The sequence below is a fragment of the Pristis pectinata genome, chromosome 6, assembly GCF_009764475.1.
Source record: "Pristis pectinata isolate sPriPec2 chromosome 6, sPriPec2.1.pri, whole genome shotgun sequence".
NCBI lineage: Eukaryota > Metazoa > Chordata > Chondrichthyes > Rhinopristiformes > Pristidae > Pristis > Pristis pectinata.
The window spans coordinates 88,014,264-88,030,124 of NC_067410.1; the positions used below are offsets into that span (position 1 = coordinate 88,014,264).

The 15,861-nt window shown below is 40.9% G+C and overlaps 1 protein-coding gene across 1 annotated transcript in view; it reads left to right on the forward strand.

Annotated features, from left to right (window-relative positions):
• fam43a (family with sequence similarity 43 member A) overlaps window positions 1–15,465 on the forward strand; it is a 78,198-nt gene extending 62,733 nt beyond the window's left edge. Inside the window, exon 2 of the transcript XR_007956540.1 lies at window positions 15,374–15,465. The gene's annotated coding sequence lies outside the window, so the exon portion shown is untranslated. The remainder of the gene's footprint in view (window positions 1–15,373) is intronic.
• Window positions 15,466–15,861: the final 396 nt, after the last annotated feature.

Sequence of the window (15,861 nt, forward strand, 5' to 3'; positions counted from 1 at the left end):
TTGAAAATATTCTAGCAAGTCAAGCTCATGCAGATTTGGTTGGTTCAGACGAAGTTGAAAACAAACTTTTCTCAGTTAACCGAAGATTAACTGCTATGAATGCTTTCTATTCACAAAATTTAATTCAAGGTTCATGCTTGACAATTGATATTTGTTCACTATTAATAATCCTTATGTTCTGAGATAGCATAAACTCCTGTAATTCAAAGCAGCTTTGCAAATCAGGTTAGCATTGAGTATGATCAGCACCAAGAACTACTCACCATGGCAACACTTTGCAGCAAAACCAGATCCTGACCTCATCTGAAATATAAACTCATGTACTCCAAGTCCTTCAATAAATGTCTCCCTCCTTAGCCCAGGGACTCATTGTGAATTGCTTCCCTGACAGGGATCAACTAACACCGTGTAAATTATTCAGCCTTCACTATTTACACTAACCTCCAGACTAGCCTTTTAGAACCATAGAACAATACAGCACAATACAGGCCCTTCGGCCCACCATGTTGTGCCAACCTTCAAACCACTCCTAAGACTATCTAACCCCTTCCTCCCATATATCCTTCTAAAATTCCACCATATGCTTAGCTAACAATCTCTTGAAGTTGCCCAATGTATCAGCCTCCACCACCGTCCCAAGCAGCGCATTCCATGCACCAACCACTCTCTGGGTGAAAAACCTCTCTCTGACATCTCCCATGAACTTCCCACCCATCACCTTAAAGCCATGCCCTCTTGTATTGAGCATTGGTGCCCAGGGAAAGAGGTGCTGGCTGTCCACTCTATCCCTCTTAATATTTTGTATACCTCTATCATCTCTCCCCTCATCCTCCTTCTCTCCAATGAGTAAAGCCCTAGCTCCTTTAGTCTCTCCTCATAATCCATACTCTCCAATCCAGGCAGCATCCTGGTAAATCTCCTCTGCACCCTCTCCAATGCCTCCACATCCTTCCTATAGTGAGACGACCAGAATTGGACACAGTACTCCAAGTGTGGTCTAACCAGAGTTTTGTAGAGCTGTATCATCATTTCGCGGCTCTTAAACTCGACCCCACAACTTATGAAAGCTAACATCCCATAAGCTTTCTTAACTACCCTATCCACCTGTGTGGCAACTTTCAGGGATCTGTGGATACGAACCCCCAGATCCCTCTGCTCCTCTACACTACCCAGAATCCTGCCATTTACCTTGTATTCTGCCTTGGAGTTTGTCCTTCCAGAGTGTACCACCTCACACTTCTCTGGATTGAACTCCATCTGCCACTTGTCAGCCCAGCTCTGCATCCTATCAATATCCCTCTGTAAGCTTCGACAGCCCTCCACACTATCCACAGCACCACCGATCTTTGTGTCATCTGCAAACTTGCTAACCCACCCTTCCACCCCCTCATCTAAGTCATTAATAAATATCACAAAAAGTAGAGGACCCAGAACCAATCCTTGTGGGACACCACTAGTCACAGCCCTCCAATCTGAATGCACTCCCTCCACCACAACCCTCTGCTTTCTACAGGCAAGCCAATTCTGAATCCACATGGCCAAGCCTCCCTGGATTCCTTGGCCTCTGACATTCTGAAGAAGCCTACCATGCGAAACCTTGTCAAACGCCTTACTAAAATCCATGTAGACCACATCTACTGCACTACCCTCATCAATCTTCCTGGTCACCTCCTCAAAGAACCCTATCAGGCTAGTGAGGCAAGATCTTCCCTTCACAAATCCATGCTGACTGTCCCTAATCAGTCCATGATTCTCTAAATGCTCATAGATCCTATCTCTAAGAATCCTTTCCAACAGCTTGCCCACTACAGACGTAAGGCTCACTGGTCTGTAATTCCCTGGACTATCTCTACTACCTTTTTTGAACAAGGGGACAACATTCGCCACCCTCCAATCCTCTGGTACCATCCCCGTGGACAACAAGGACTCAAAGATCCTAGCCAACGGTTCAGCAATCTCCTCCTTCACCTCACGAAGCAGCCTGGGGAATTTTCCGTCAGGCCCCGGGGACTGATCTGTCTTAATATTTTCTAACAGCTCCAACACATCCTCTCTCTTGATATCTACATACTCAAGAACATTACTCTTACCAACACTGTCCTCAGCATCATCAAGACCCCTCTCCTTGATGAATACTGAAGAGAAGTATTCAATGAGAACCTCACCCACTTCCACAGCTTCCAGGCACATCTTCCCATCTTTGTCTTTAATCGGACCTACCTTTACTCTAGCCATCCTTCTGCTCTTCATGTACGAGTAAAAAGCTTTGGGATTCTCCTTAACCCTACTCACCAAAGCCTTTTCATGTCCTCTTCTCGCTCTCCTCAGCCCCTTCTTAAGTTCCCTCCTTGCTACTCTATATTCCTCACGAGCCCTGTCTGATCCTTGCTGCTTACACCTTACGTACGCTGCCGCCTTCTTCCTAACTAGTTGTTCCACCTCCCTTGTCACCCATGGTTCCTTCACCCTGCCATTCCTTCTCTGCCTCACCGGGACAAATTTATCCCTAACATCCTGCAAGAGATCCCTGAACATCGACCACATCTCTATAGTACATTTCCCCTAAAAAATGTCACCCCAATTTACACACTTAAGTTCTCGCCTTATAGCCCCATAATTTGCCTTTCCCCAATTAAATATCTTCCCGTCCTCTTTGCTCCGATCCCCGTCCACGACAATGCTAAAGGTTATGGAGAAGTGGTCGCTGTCCCCCAAATGCTCACCCACCGATAGATCTGTCACCTGACCCGGTTCATTACCTAAAACTAGATCTAATATGGCATTCCCTCTAGTCGGCCTGTCAACATACTGTGACAGGAATCCATCCTGGACACACTTAACAAACTCCGCCCCATCTAAACCTTTGGCACTAAGCAGATGCCAATCAATATTTGGGAAGTTGAAGTCTCCCACTATAATAACCCTGTTATTTTCGCATCTTTCCAAAATCTGCCTCCCAATCTGCTCCTCAGTATCCCTACTGCTAGCAGGGGGCCTATAGAATACTCCCAGTAGAGTAACTGCTCCTTTCTTGTTCCTAACTTCCACCCATATTGACTCTGGAGAGGATCCTTCTCCATTATCCACCCTTTCTGCCGCTGTAATAGTGTCCCTGACCAGTATCGCCGCCCCTCCTCCTCTTCTCCCCCCTCCCTATCCCTTTTAAAACACTGAAAGCCAGGAATATTCAATATCCATTCCTGCCCTGATGTCAGCCATGTCTCTATGATAGCCACAATATCGTAGTCCCACGTACTTATCCAAGATCTCAGTTCATCTCTCTTATTCCTGATGCTTCTTGCATTTAAGTAAATGCACTTTAGCCCATCCACCTTTCTACTTTTATAGCCTGTACTCTGCTTCTCCTTCCTCAAAGCCTCTCTACCTGTTAGATCTGACTTTTCCCCATCCCCTTCTTCCTCTGACCTACTCCTCTGGTTCCCATCCCCTTCGCAAACTAGTTTAAACCCTCCCGAACCACCCTAGCAAACCTGGCTGCAAGGATATTGGCCCCCCTCAGGTTCAGGTGTAACCCATCCTCTCTCTACAGGTCCCACCTTCCCCAGAAGAGATCCCAATGATCCAAAAATCTAAAACCCTCCCTCCTGCACCAACTTCTCAGCCACGCATTTATTTGCCATCTCCTCCTATTCCTACCTTCACTATCACGTGGCACTGGCAGCAATCCCGAGATTGTTACCCTTGAGGTCCTGTTCTTCGGCCTTCTGCCTAGCTCCCTAAACTCACTTTTCAGGACCTCATCCCTCTTCCTACCTACGTCGTTGGTATCAACATGAACCACGACTTCTGGCTGTTCTCCCTCCCGCTCAAGAATCCTGTGGACCTGATCAGAGACATACCGGACCCTGGCACCTGGGAGGCAACATACCATCCGGGATTCATGCTCACTGCCACAGAACCTCCTATCTGTTTCCCTGACTATCAAGTCCCCTATCACTACTGACTTCCTCTTCTCCTCCCTTCCCTTCTGAGCAGCAGGACCGGTCCCAGTGCCAGAGACCTGGCTACTGTTGCTAGGCCACTGGAGGTCATCCCCCCCAACAGCTTCCAAAGCGGAAAACCTGTTATTGAGGGGAAACAGCCTCTGGGGTCCTCTCCACTATCTGCCTGTTCGTTTTCTTTTTCCTCTTCCCTCCCCTGACAGTCACCGTTCTATCTACTTTGGACTCCAGAAGTACCTGCTCTAAGGGGGGGTGACTGCCTCCTGATGTACAGTATCTACATAACTCTCTCCCTCCCTGATGCTTCCCTAAGTTGTTGCATTGTTATCCTCTTTCACTTTACACTATCATCCCTTTCATCATTTAGTTTTTCCTGCCTTCCACGCTACCATGGACCTTCCCTTGTAGACTCCTCCTCTCCTTTCTGTCTCTGCATCTTAAACCTTGTTTCATCCCTAACTTTTTCCAGTTCTGATGAAACATTAACACTGTTTTTCTCTCCCATGTCTGAAAGAGGGTTTGAATGGGACAAGTAAGAGAACGGAAGGCCATCTGGAGATTTATGTAAACAGTGGAGGCTGAATAATGTATGTTTGTTGATCTCCATTAGAGCAGTGGTTAAGGATGTTAGAATCAGCCCCTGGGCTAAGGAGGCAGAGATTTTTGTCAAGAGGCTTGTGTGCATGTGCATATATTTCAGTTAAGGTCAGAATCTGATTTGGCTACAGTATCTTACACTGATGAAAGAAATTCAATGCTGACCGTTCAAAGTTCCCAGGCATTAAAATCGGGCAGCAGCAGCAATACACAAAGCGTTGGAGGAAGTCATCTGGACAGGAAGGGTCTCGACCCTAAACGTCAACTGTCCATTTCCCTCCATAGGTGCTGCCAGATATCCTGAGTTCCTCCAGCACTTTGTATGTTGCTCCAGATTCCAGCATCTGCAGTCTTTTGTGTCTCCATTAAAATTGGGCAGCAGGCTTTGTGGCATGGCATGAATGTCCAAAGAGGAGAATCCTTATTGGGCAAGAGGCAAGTGGTGGATGATGGGTGAGAGGATAGTAGAGGCCGTGATATCCTTCTGGGGCTCTGGAGTCTTGAGGAGGTCAGCAAGGATCTCTAAAGTGTCCAGGAAATGGGGGTGTTTGAGGAGAAAAGTTAAAATCTTCAGCAGTATGATCTATAAACGCCTTACTGACACATAATAACAAGGAAGGCATGCCACATTGGTCTTACAACTTACTGCAGGTTAACAGAGGTGAGATGCAAAGTGCTCTGTTTATCTGTCAGCTCCAATTTACATTCACATGCATGACCATACTACTATTATCCAAAGCTGCTACTGATTTCTAAAATTACTTTTGAATTTAAGCAGCAAGGTTAAGCTTAGCAAAGCCTTTCAAAAATATCATGGCACATGAACCAAGATCATTGACTAAAAGTGTTTGGGATACAAGGTGATCTTTTGTTGCATTTTATCATATCTTTATTATTTATGTGGTCAGAGAACAAAAAACGACAATAACAAATGGAAATGCACCCCAGTGGATGGCCCTTCAATGTCAAGCCCTCAGTGGAGACTAGTCTGAAATGTCGGAGCTGGAAACTCTCAGCTCAATGTGTGACTTACATATTTCTCAATGATCAGCTTTGCCCACAGGTGAGTGATTGGTCAGAGGTGGGGGAGCAGGTGGGTGGTTAAACTTGAAATTCTCGATGATGTCCACAATGCAGTACTCTGCTGTTTGCTGTCAGATTGACTATTCAAATGTGGTGAAGGTCTTGCAGTTGCACGGTATAACACAAACTAAGCTTGGCCCTTGCCTTCTTCAATCCACCTTTCTAATCATATGTTAATTCAGAATTAGAAGCAAACACTTCTCCCTTACTGAAAATTCACGTCTGCATGTCAAATCTCTTTCTTCAGTTTTTAGTTGCTGGCATTCAAAACAAATTCTAAACAAGATAACAAAAAGAAAATGATGAAATAGATTAAGGCTCAAAGTGCAATCATTTACTTTATTTTATCACCTGGTTCCACTGGAAGGCACAATAACAGCTTCAATGCTGCTCCACTATGAACAGACAAGCTCAATTAAAGATCCACACGTATTTAATCCAATTATCTCAAAATTATTGTATTTTCATTGTAATTTTTAAAATCAAGTTTTTTTTATATTTAACCAGGACTCATCTGTTTCTCGGTTTAGGAGTCTGACATCTTGTTAAGAACGGAGGAAAATCACAAGATGGAAAAGAGTCTAAATACTTTTTAACTATCTGCCAAACGACCTCTCCAGGACTGAAAATTAACCATTACAAATATAAATTCAGAATGGAAATCCTCCATCATAACATTAAATGCAATCTACAGAATCAATTATCACAGACTTTCCTGAAGGATGGAAGATTATCACAAAAGGCCTTTGAGAGCAGCAAGACTCTTAGCATAATCTTATTATTGTTCAGTCTTCTTTGATTATCTTACAGATTCTAAAGGCTCTATTCATATACACAACAGGTTTTGTATGTTCAGATTTCTACAGACAGACTAGATTCTTTCTTTCACCTTCATTTCTTCTTCTTTATCTCCAGACAGAACCAACTCTACATGGTGATAAAATATCTATCTGATTGCTTCTTAGGATGCATTTCCTTGAGCTACAGTTTAAACTATAACCAGCAAACAAAAACTGAGTTTAAAATGATTTCCCACCAAACAGAAAGTAACTTTAATTTTTTTCTAACAATAACGTAAATTCCTGTATATTTCTGATTTATTTTCCAGAGTAAAAAAAAGTAAATCATATCAAAGACACAGGAAGAAAAGTAGAAACAGCCTTGACCTCCTGCACTGTTCCGATGAAGCCTAATGTATGCTTGAGAAACAACACCTCAGCTTCTGGTTTGGCAATGTTACAACCTTCAGGACTCAGTATTGAATTCAACCTTTTCTGTTTATGCCAGAGCTGATGTATCATTAACTCAGTTTTCTTCCTCTCTGCAGTTGCTATCTGATCTGCTGAGTCTTTCCAACATTTATTCTGAATTTCCAGCAATGGCTGTGTTCTGTATCTCACAGTCCCAGTTATGTCATTTTTTTCTCTCTCTCCTCCTCCACACAGGTCATATATGATCAACTAGCAAACATCGCCCTCTCTTTGATGACATCAACAGCTTTTCTGTCACCTGGACAATCTAGCTTTCCACCTTATCACAGACATTCCCTTTGTTCTCCCCACCCACTACCCTCTCTGCTCTCTGCAATTTAAAACATGCTTGTACTCTCACTTTCCCGGTCCTGTAGAAAAGTCATCAACCTGTTTCTCTCTCCAAAGATGCCAGCTTAACTGCTGCATAAATCCAGCACTTTCTGGTTTTATTTTAGAAAAATAGAAAACTTAAACTATAATGTGAATAAAGAGAAGTGGAGAAAAAGCATCAACCAAACCATTTAGTTCTAGAGATAAAAATAGTTAACATCAATCAACTAAGTATTCATTCAGTCATTTTTAACACAATTTGTTATAATTAGGTAAAATTACCATTGTGTATATTGAATCATACTTATTCATAAAATGCAGCTACCTCAGCTTGTGGACAGATCCTGCTGAATCCACTTCAAATATAGAAAGTTATATCAAATGTATTCATTGAAATATAGAGCATAGAAGATGCAACCTAAAGTTGACCAACTAATCACTAAATTTTGCCCGGCAAGATAGTCAAATGAAAAGAGGGCACAAATAAACCGACGGTAAAACTGGAAAATGCTCTCTTCTGCTATATTATGAAGGTAACAACACATCTAACACTATTAAACAGTCTTTTTCCCTCGTGTTTCTGAATTACCACATTTTTCTCAAATGATTCACAGCCACATGGAAAAACATAGCAACAAAAATGTATTAGCTACTGATGACCTGTGGACCTCAAAATCCTGACTATAGAGTCATTAGTTAAGATAACTTCAGACAATAATAAATGCTATCTACTTTTAGTTCCTGGAGATGGCTTCTTTGACCAAGATTTATCATCAGGATTTGAATTGGTAATAGTCCTTAACTGTGAAGGTTTGTTATCATGAAAGAATTATGCAATGGTACTTCGAAGAATCAGTACTCGGAATACTGCTGTTTTGATCTACATTAATCATTTGGACTTGGATAAAAAGGACGTCGTTTCAAGGTGTGCCGATGACACAAAACTAAATGTTATAAACAGTGGAGAGAACACTAATAGCCTTCAAGGGAACAAGGGCTATCTGGTAAATTGGGGGTAAAATGGTCAATAAAATTTATTGCAGAGAGGTGTGAAGTGATTCATTTTGGTAGGAAGAGTGAGGAGAAGCAATGTCAATGACATAGTACAGTTTTAAAGAGATCCCAGAGCATAGATACACAGTCTTTGAAGGTTAAAATAGAGAGAGAGTATAAAGGCAGGGAAATTAGGCTGCAGAAAGGAAATCTGCTAGAGATCTTCAAAATCAGGGATGATCATGATAAGTGAAAAAGGAGAACCCATTTCCAATGGCAGAAGGCCAGTAACAAGGGCATGCATGTTTAAGGTAATAAAAATAAATTTCTTTACATAGTGAATTGCTATGATCTGAAATACACTGACTAAAGTGGGTTGGGAAAGCTGATTTAATATTTACACTCAAAATGGAACCAGATAAATACTTGAAGGAAGAAGAATTACAGGGCTGTAGTGAGTGGGATTAATTGGATAGCTTTCCTGAAGACCTGACAAAAGCATAATGGGCCAAACAGACTCCTTCTGTGCTGTGACATTCCATGATTTTATAAATTGTGCCATCAAACAACACACCCCATCTCCACATGAAGAAAAAAGATTTTGCGATAGGCATGGAGTACATTCCTGCTGATTGCTTATTTTCTGTATACTTTTCAGAATGTACTTCACTTGAAGCATAAAATAACAATATTGCAACTGTTTTATAGAGAATGTATTTGTATTCTACTCAATACAATTCATGAAAGTTAAAGAAACAGACCATTCTTTCATCCATCCCTCACTCTCCACTGTTTGTGTAGTTTCTGCCACTTTCCTACAGTTCATTCAAAGTGTTCCAATTTTTGCTAACTTTTACCATATGTATTATTATGCATACAAATAACAGGAAAGTTAGACATACTTTTATGCCTCACTGTATTTTGTTTCACAGATAAGTAACTATTAATAGCAGAGAAATCAAAATATATTTCAACATAAATTCATTTTAAAAACAAGCTTCTGAAAAATAAGCTCATTATAGGATCATAGTTTGAATATTTTTACAAGCTTCTCTATACTATATTGCTCAGCAGAGGCATATAGTGGAATTGGAAGGGCAGTGGAGGGTAGTGGGAGCACAAAGCCCTCCGAATAATCAATAAGGACATTTCTGGGTAGGTTTAGCAGGCCTCCCAGAAGTAGTCTTATGCATGCCCCTTTAGTTCAATAATATGTTGGGGTCACAAAGTAAAACATCTTTTCTCTGCAACAACATCCAAGAACCCCCACAATTGCCTTTCATTTCTAAGCTTTGAATCTCAACTTTCTATTTCAACATTCAAAAGAATATATTATTGAGGCAGTGACCTGAAAGGTCACACTCAGTACAAGTAACTTCAAAGGGATTAGCACAGATACCCTTAATAGTTTGGGAAGTCTGTGATTCATTTTGTTTAAAACATACTTTCATCCTTTGTACTTTATTAAGCCAAAACAAAACTACAACTTGTGTTTATTTTGGCATCAAACCAATAAAAGGTGAAGATTATAAAATTGACAATGTTGGGTAATCATTCCCACAGAATTCTGAAAATGAAAACTTTTGCTTCTGCTGCAATGAGGCTCTGTAAGAAGAGTACTGATCAATCAATCTGTGCTTCTTCAGCCAGCTGACGGGTAAAATAGGTCAAACATAAAAATACTGCTACTGGGATCTTAGGAACAAGTACATTTATTAACACCATTCTTCTTAAATCTCAGGGATTCAACTTAACCTTTATATGAGGGATAAACATCCTCCCCTCTCTCTCTTTCTCACCAACAAGATCCCTAGTCAAAATTGTTGAAACTGATTTTGCTGAGTTCCTAATGGAAAAAAGATCTGGAAATAAAACACGACTAACACACAACAGAGAAATACCTTTCAAGAAAATGGAAGGGTGGTTATTGTTTGGTTATTTTCACTATTATGTCAAGGTTCAAATTGAATGGAACCTCTCAATCTTATTCGCAACGTACTTTAATGATTTGAAAATATTGTCTACTCTTTGTGTATAGCTGAAACTAGAGCCTGCCAATAAGGATAATTCTGCAGGTGTCAAGGTGCATTAGCTAAGGTAGATTGGGAAACCAAGCTAAAAGGTTTTCAAGCAGAGAAATAATGGCACACATTTAACAAGGTATTTCAAAATTCTCAAATATATCAAGTTTACAGAAATAAAGAGTTCAATCACAGAGGACTCCCTGTACCATCCTCCTTGCAGCTCAGGGCTCCCTGATTTCAGTGTCTGCATTGAAATGCAGAAGTTGCCACTGAACCTGACTTTAAGTAAGGTGGTGGGGCATTGGCAGCAAAGCCTGCCACTGAGCTTGCACAGGGTAAAACCTGGCACAAACGCAGCAATCCCCATTTTAATGAATGGGAGGCATCAGCTTCTGGGGAGAAAGGATAAATAGCCACAGATAAAAGTTATTTTTTAAAGCTATTTTTAAAATCTTTTGTTTGATTTTGAGCATGTGAATGTATTTTTAGTATTTTAAACAATAATTTTAAAAAACATTTTTAATTTGTTTAACAATACATTTTATTTTTTAAAACAAATCCTGAGCGTTAACCTAACCAGCTTTCAAAGCAGTTCTGTGATTGCTGCCTGTGCTAAGACAGCTGCTCCGCTGTGCTGAGGGCTGAGCTCAACTCCCAGCAAAAGACTGTGCCAGAGACCTCGCTGGAACAAAAGGCATGTCCAAGGGCTGGACATCCACAATTCTGGCGCAACAGAAAACTTCCTAACATGACCAGCCTGAGTCAACATGATTTGATAAGGGAGAATAACATGGCTGACTCATTGTGTCAAGTATTTTAATGGTGTAACTAGTAGGGTAGAAGACCGAAATTTGGATACTTCGATTTTCAAAAGGCATTTGATTTGGTACCACACAAAAGGGCATTACCTAAAATCAAGGCTCACAAGGTTGGGGGTAGTATTTTAGGACAAAGAATAGATTAAAGGACAGAAAGAAGAGTGGGAGTATATTAAAATAAAATGCTGGAAATCTAAAATAAAAACAGAAAATGCTGGAAATACTCAGCAGGTCAGGCTGTTTCTTTGAGGAGAGAAACAGAGTTAATGTTTCAGGTTGAAGACACTGCATAAGAACAGTGAAGGAGACAAAAGCAGCTTATTGTGGGAATACATAGTCTGTTTTCAGTTTGCAGACTGTTCTGGAAACCAAGGTGTTAACAGTGGATTAATTTTACAAACAAAAGAGTGAAGTCGACTATACCCTTTTTTAAAATAGGACACCACAATTATTTTTAAGAGTGGAAGACAAAAAGTAGGAGATATTTTTAAACAAAAATGTAATAGTTATTACAATCTGACCAGAGGACAGTAACCATAGAAACCACCCAAGAGACTGTCATTAGCTAGCTAATCTATTATAACATTATAGGTTGATCTTGACTTTATGTAAAAACTAAGACAGTAAATCAAAAATTACATGGAAAAGAAAAAGATATTTCAATTTTCATTGGGCTTGTTCTTGAAGTCACAACCAAGTGGGATTTCCAGGTCAAGAAGAGTTGAAAGTTGTGGCATAATTGGAGCAATACAGGGAGGTGCAAGGAAGAAGTGGGGAGAAGGTCAGTCAGTAGGGGGAAGAAATGGGGTGAAGAAGTAGGGATTTCATGAGAGCTGAAAGAAGTTGGTGAAGAAGAATGGAGAAGTGGAGAGGTGGGAGAAAGTCAAGAAAGAACCTTGATGAAGGACACATGTTCCCACAAATGGGAAGAAGTAGTCAAGTAGGAGGAAGATAGAAGAAACTCTCCAAATCAAGGCTGGCAAAAACATTTCTCAGGGGAATGAGGGTGAAGACATGGCAGAAATGTGAGGTCATCCACCTTGATTAAAAAAAACAGAAATGCAGAATGATTTTTAAACCAAGAGATTGAATGGTGTTCGGAGGCACCTGGGTGTCCTTGTACCTGAATCATATGCAGGTACAGGAAGGAATTAGGAAGGCAAATGGCATGTTGACCTCAGTACAAGACGATGTGAGTGTAAGGTGGAGACATCCTTCTCAATTACATGGGGTCTAGTGAGACTGCATCTGGAATATCATGTACAGGTATGGTCTCCATAGCTAATGAAGCATAAACGCCATAGCGGGAGTACGGCAAGGATTCACCGACTGATGCCTGGGGTGGCAGGTATGTCATATGAAGAGAGAGTAAGCAAATTGGGCTATTCCTACTTGAGTTGAGAAGAAATGTACAAAATTCTTAAAAGGCTTCACAGGGCAGTCGATGGTTCCCCCGACTGAACGAAAGACTGTGGAGATTCAGTTTGTTGGATCATCTACCATTTCTCTCTGTCACCCCAGTCAACTAGTAAAAAAAACTCAGGCAGAAGTGAGTGAAACATCTCTGGTTAACACATAACGATAGTCACAGTGCTAATATTATTTTCCCATAGTAATAAAACCAACACGGTCAGATAGAGAAGGGAAAATCGGTGGGACAGGAATAGTTAAAGAATATGCCTCAAACTTATCAAATACCGCATTGTGAATTTCAGATATTCTTTCTAGCCTAATTGTTAAGTTCACAGAAGCTTTGTCTATTGATCTGGAGTCATGAATTCAAATCCCACCATGGTAGAGCAAATTAAGTATATCTGGAATAAAAGCTGGTGTCATTAATGATGAGCATGCAGCCACTGAATTGCTGGAAAATCCCATCTGGTTCACTGAACTACAGAGAAAGAGATATACTTCCTTTACCTGATCTGCTCTATGTGTGGCCCTATGCAGATGGCAATGTGGTTCACCAACTTCTGCCCTCTGAAATTGGCTGGCTTGATTGAAAATGGGGAATGAATGCCAACTCAGTCAGTGATGTTCAAATTCTGTGTATGAATTAAAAAAAGATTCACATTGAGAACTGCTATACCAAGTTAAAACACTTCGTCATCAGCATGAAATAGAGCATGAAAGTGGCTGGTCTGGGAAGCTGAAGCCAGTACATATGGAATGCAATATCTCTGATGAGAGGCTATTCCTTTTATTATGGATGAATCATTTTCTGATGGGAATTCAGTGCTCTTTGCATGAATTCTGAAGCATGCATAATTGCCCTGAAAATTGGTAGTGTGAAAAAAAACCTACACTACATAATTGCAATATCTGCCAAAGAACATTTCGACAATATTCAATAGATAATATTTTTAGTGAGCACAGCAACATTGGGAGCATAACTTCACTTTTTGACAGCATTAAACAATGAAGATAAAATCATACACCAGTCATAATTAAACTGAAACTGAGATTTTACAATAAGATATTTAGTCCTGCCTCAATGAAGCAAAGATAAAGTTGGCAAGGTGCCAGGTCAGATGTAGCTCTAAAACGATTCAGATTACTGCCATTTCCACTCAATACCGAGATTCAAAGTTTATGGCAGAAAGGCTATTTGGTCCAAAATGCTTGTGCTGTAACAACCTACTGTGCTAAGCTGCCTATACTTGACCACCAAAGAGCAAGTTTCACATGGTTAACATTTCTGTTTCCTACATCCTCCTAATTTAGTGAAGCAATCAGTTCTCTCCATAGGAGCCACCTCCTGCTCCCACTTCCCTACACTATAAGTTTAATTTTCAGTAGTCAGTTAATGGACCAGCACATCTTCGGGCCATGGGATGAAAGAAGAACACCCCAGCGGTCACGAGGAGAATGTGAAAACTCCACACAGACAACAAAGGTCAGAATCGAACCTGGCTCCCCGGAGTTGTGAGGCAGCAGCACCAACTGCTGTGCTACCATGCTGCCCTTTGTGAAAATACAGGGTCAGTGTCCACATGCTCTCTGATGGCACGAAGCTCTAGCTCATCTCGCTTAGTACTTCTAATATTTGCAAATCATCACACTACTTGTTCATTGTTCCTCATCATAAACTTTTTTTTAAACAGCCACTAACTCCACCCTTCCTCCTGGCCACTGTGGAACTGAACCAGACTTACTATACCAATATTTGACCCTCAAATTAAGATAAGATATCTTTATTAGTCACATGTACATCAAAACATGCAGTGAAATGCATTTTTACATCAAGTGTTCTGGGGCAGCCCTCAAGTGTCGCCACACTTCCGGCGCCAACATAGCATGCCCACAACTTCTTAACCCGTTCGTCTTTGGAATGTGGGAGGAAACCGGAGCACCCAGAGGAAACCCACGCAGACACGGGGAAAACATACAAACTCCTTACAGACAGCAGTGGAATTGAACCCAGGTCGCTGATGCTGTAATTGCGTCACGCTGACCGCTACACTACTGTACTACTGGACCATTTATGCATGGCATCACTAACATCACTTAATTCCACCTCCATAACAGAAGAGTCCACCAACCCCAGTGCCACATCCGTTCATAGATAATTGAAACCTTATCTCGGACCTTTTTAAATCGCTGGAGTTGATCAGTCCAATATTAGTTTCATTTACTCTGTTCTCTATAAATATGAGTTCAAAGCTCTGCTGATTCACACCTGGCTGGTTCATACACCATCCACAGTTGTGAATCTATATTGGCTTCCAGTTAAACAACACCTCAGTTTTAATATTTTCTTATGTCATTAAAGGAGGACATTCACCCAATTGAAACTATACTTTCAGCTTTCAGTGCAATTCATCAGTCTTGTTTCCCCACTTATTTCTTTGCAACCTATTCTCTCACACATGCCCATCAATTCCACCCCACATACACCAGGGATAATTTTACAGTCACCAGTTAACCTACCAACTGGCATGTCTTTGGGATGTCGGATGAAATCGGAGCACCAGGGGGAAACTCATGCAGTCACGGGGAGAATAGGCAAACCTCTCGCTTGCCAGTTCAGGATTAAACCCTGGTCACTACAACTCTAAGACAGCAGCACAATCTACTGCACACTGTGCCGTCCTCTCCTCCTTGTTTTCAAACAGCTTCATGGTCTTACGCCACCCTCACTATATAATCTCATCCGAGAAAGGGTTTCTCCTCCAATTTAGGCTAATTAACCATCTCTGACTTGAACTGCTCTAGTTTTGGTGATTGTGATTGGTGATCCTGCTCAGACACTTAATTCTGGAATTTTCTCTCTAAATCTCTCTGCACCCATCTTTCTCTCTTTTTCCTTTCAGATGCTCCTACCTCTTTGATGAAGATTTTGATCATCCGCACTAATATCGGATCACGAAGCTCGGCATTAACCTTTATTTGATAACTCCTTTAAAATGCTTCTGAGTGTTATACAGCACCAAAGAACTTAGAGAAATGGAAATTGCTGTTATTATTGTTGTGTACCCAACTAAACTGAATCTGCTCAGCTTCACTTAATGTCCAACCCCTGCATCAGAAAGCAAAGACTTTTATTCTGCTATTCAAGGTTCAGATCTCAGAGGTAAAGGACAGTCTAATAATCCACTCACTTTCTCCTAGTTTATTCCGATTAATTCATATTTACTCACTTATAAATCAAATGAAAAAGCTAAATGGATACAAGAGGGTGACCCTATTAAAAATAGTAAAACAAAATGGAGAGAGGGAGAATCACAAAACATTATTTTTACTGTTTATTTCTTACTTCCTCATCAAGAGTAATTTCAAAAGATCCACCATTAGACAAAAA